The sequence below is a fragment of the Amphiura filiformis genome, chromosome 3 (assembly GCF_039555335.1).
Source record: "Amphiura filiformis chromosome 3, Afil_fr2py, whole genome shotgun sequence".
NCBI classification, from domain to species: Eukaryota; Metazoa; Echinodermata; class Ophiuroidea; order Amphilepidida; family Amphiuridae; genus Amphiura; species Amphiura filiformis.
Window position 1 is genome coordinate 70,592,676 of NC_092630.1, and position 4,279 is coordinate 70,596,954.

Consider the following 4,279-nt stretch of genomic DNA (forward strand, 5'->3'; position numbering starts at 1 on the left):
ACACAATTACCACAACCTCATCAAGTTACATCCCTATACACCTCACCAGTCCTTCGAAATGGCAAAAAAAACCACCCAAAAACAATTTTAAAGTTAAATATGCAAATTAGCTACCTAATTTGCGCCAAAAATTGCATCAAGTCTTAGGGCAGCCACTTACCACCACCCTACCAAGCTATACCCCAATACACCTCACCAGCTCCGTGAAACTGCCGCTTACCACAACCTCATCAAGTTATACCCCTATACGCTTCACCAGTTCTTCGAAATGGCAAAAAAAAAAAAAAAAACAATTTTTAAGTTAAATATGCAAATTAGCTACTTAATTTGCATATTTTGCGCCAAAAATGCATCAAGTCTTAGGGCAGCCACTTACCACCACCCTACCAAGTAACATCCAGATACACCTCACCAGCTCCGAGAAACTAACCTGGAAGCCAAAGGCATTTAAAAACAAAGTTCACACAATACAAATGTATAAGACCCCATTATAGCATAAGGCAATTTATAAGTCATTTTAAATGATTTTAAATGTGACGTATACAATTTGTCTATAACACAGGGAGATATAAAATGTAGGGATTTGGGTACTTTTTGTTCAATTTTCACAGAAATTGAAGGATTTTGACCTATGTTTTTGTTTGTCTGTTTCCCTGGGTCGCTGAAACAAAGAATTATATTAATTAAATCACCTAATTTATAATTAATAAAGGACAAAGAAAGATAAAAGCAAAAGTAGGCCTATGCTTCATTTAGTTAAAACAATAGTAACATCCCTGTTGTGCAGTAGCGTAGCCAGCGGGGGGGCAGGTGGGGCAGAGTGCCCCCCCTGACAAAAAATGAAAGAAAAGGTGCCCCTCTGACAAAAAATGAGAGAGAAAATTAGGAGGGCAAAGGAAAAGAAAAAGGACAAGGAGCCCTTTTCTAGCAAAATTCAGGGCCAAAATAGTGTAAAATACAAAATTTTCCGCGCTACGCGCGCAAATTGTAACAATAAAGCCCTTTCTTAGCCGGATAATGGGCGAAAATAGTGTAAAATACCATTTTTTTTCGCGCTACGCGCGCACATCATCCCAATAAGACCCTTTTCGGGAAGCTCGAAGACATACAGTCTCTATGTATTTTATGATGCAACTGCAATTTTTCTCGTCTGTGCCCCCAAAATTTTATTTTGCCCCCCCTGACCAAGAAAGCTGGCTACGCCCCTGCTGTTGTGTACAAAAATATAACTCTATATACGACAATGCAAATCAGGATCAATTCATGGACTAAGTGCACAGGGAAATGTTGAGTATGTAAATTAAATGGAACAGCCAAAATGCCAATGGGTATGTAATTTAACTAGAACAGCCTTAAATTGATATCGATATTAATATTGACGTCACAGATTCGATTTGTCACGTGATCGTCAAACCTGTACTAAAGGTGTCAGTTCTGCAGGAACTGACACAAAAATTAACTGCTATTTACACGATGATAAAATATGTGTATAAGGGCTGTGCAATAATTATGAGCCCCAGGGGGCAAGATATTTTTGGCGAGCCGAAGGGGGGGGCAAGCGATTTTTGCACACATTTTGCACACATATGGAAACGCTTAAGGTTATTAATTATTTTAAACTGTTGTGATTTGGTAGTTCACAGCATCTTACGAATGGTAGTGAGCTTTGGCAAAAACTGCATTGCTCAATTCATAGCGAGCGTGTAGAAGAATTAAAATATCACAGATACACTTTTATAGGTGCTGCGGTTCTTGAGTTACGTTGTAAAGAGGGCTGAAATAACAACACTTTTGTAAAACGTACATAACTCATTAACAACAATAAATAAAGCAAGTTTGCAAAGTATATGATTTGTAGAATGAACTTTTGCAAAACATCAAGGCGTTAATTTTCAATAATATATTGATATAGATAATGAAAATCGATTTTTAGGTTGCTTCGACCAACAATACCTCGTCTACCCTTAAATATGCAAATGTTGCTGCTCGCTCCGCTCGCAACATGTAGGCCTATATAGACCAATTACAGTTTGCAAATTGGGATCCCAAAAATTTGGCATGTGCAAGGGGGGGCAAAGATTTGTTGGCGGGCCGAGAAGGGGGGGGCGCAAGCGATTTTTGGCGAGCCGTTTGGAAATTTTACCCCCCCGGGGGGCTCATAATTATTGCACAGCCCCTAACTAATTAAAATCACCCGGAATCTTAACCAGTATGCCTACAAACCAATGCAACGTATATTTTGCATAACAGAAAGTGAAAAAAAAAAAAAAAAAAAAAAACCCCTGCATTAAAGCTATATTAAACATGCATAAGAAAATTATGAAAGGCAAAAAAAGGCGCCCCAAGAATGTGTGCCAAAATTGCTTGCCCCCCCCTTTCGGCTCGCCAAAAAAATTCTTGCACCCCTCCCCCAACAGCCCCTCACAGTACATGATTCTTACTGTATGGTTGTTTTTAACTGGTCCAAACATTATTGGCTCATGCTGATTAAAATCGGTTAAGGTCACTCCATTGTTCTTGATTAAGACTTGCTAGTGTTTGATGCATGATTTGCTTTTTTTTTTTTTTTCTTGATCTTCAACCCTTATGGGTATTTCGTTTTCAATCATGCACTTGATACTTGCAAATTATCTTGCAATTAATCTTCTCTACATTGATTGTATTACTATACAGTAAACCTGACTTACTCAATCGTTATTTATGAGTTATAATCTTCTTAGTCTCATCTCAATTATCTCAGTACATGATTACATGTATTTCTACTGGTAGTTATTATTTGATCTAAAACTATTGGGCTATATTAATTCTTTGATATATACCTGCTAATGTCTGATGCATGGTCTACTCTTTACTCAGGTAATTTGCTCTCCAGCTCCTTTGGTTTTTCAAATCATGCACTTGACATTGCAAGTAAGGTTTCAACATTGTTCTACTTCACATGTTTGTTTTCTTAAATCTTACCTTATATTTGACTTCACTCAATTTGTTGATAATTATTTTTCATAATCTTCTTGATATAATTTCATTATATATTATTATATTCCAAGTGATCTCAGTATATGATTCTTACTGTATGGTTGTCTTTAATTGATCTAAACATTATTGAGTTATGCTGATTAAAGTCTGTTAAAGTCACTTCATTATTCTTGATTAAAATTTGCTGTATTTGATGCATGATTTACTCTTTGCTCAGGTATCTTGATCTCCATTCATTTTCAATCATGCACTTAATACCTGCAAATAATCTTGCAAATAATCTTCTCCACATTGCTTGCATTACGATACAGTCTATACAGCTTATGGTTGATAATTTTTTTGAAATTATTTTTCTATATTTGTATCCAAAATGTTTTTCGAGCTAATGGGTTATTTTATCAGTCTTACTTACAAAGTTTGCTAATGTTTGATGCATGATTTACTTTTGCTCCGGCAATTTAATCTCCAAATCTTCATGGTTTTCAAATTATGCACTTGACATTGCAAACATTTCCCGACCTACTAAACTCATGGTTTATAATTTAGTTAACTGATCTCAGTTATGACTAAATATTACTGACTGGTTGTTATCATGGTTATTATTTGATGGTTTTTCATCTAGTGGTTGCTATGTTCCATTACATTACTTTTAATTTATGTATGACATGTGTTATCATGCATTGCCTTTTGTGCAGCTTTGGGCTCTCTTGATTTCTAGATGATGCTCAATTCTACCAACTTTTGATCTCTACTTTGATAATATTACCAGTGCGTAAAGTGTGACTAGGCATACTCTTTTCCATGTTTATGCTTACAAATCTTGCTTCCGTGACTATATTACTCATAATTCTATCAACTATTGAAACTGCCTAGTAAATAGTTGCATGTAACTTCCTTGTTTTGAAACACTTATGCTTACAAATCTTGTTACTCACACATTATGTCATTTAGGCGTTCAAATTGCTGTACTTAGATGGTTGAGTATCTAATTGATGTGCTCCAAGTACATTATTACTACCACTTATTCCTCTGACAGCTATATTAGTAGTACTAGTTGTACATGGTCGATTGAACTGGTCTACGTTGCTCCTTCGATACTTCTGTGACGCTCCATCGATCCATGCATGACTACTTGACTACCAGCCTTTTAATGTATCACTATTCTTTTGTGTTCCATAATTGCTTTAACTGTTTTGCTCTGATGAACACTACTATTATGGTTTCTGTACTTGTCAATATTTATTAAGTTTATTTAATTTGAATTGATCACTTCTTAACTAAGTGATTATTTTTGTATTTTACA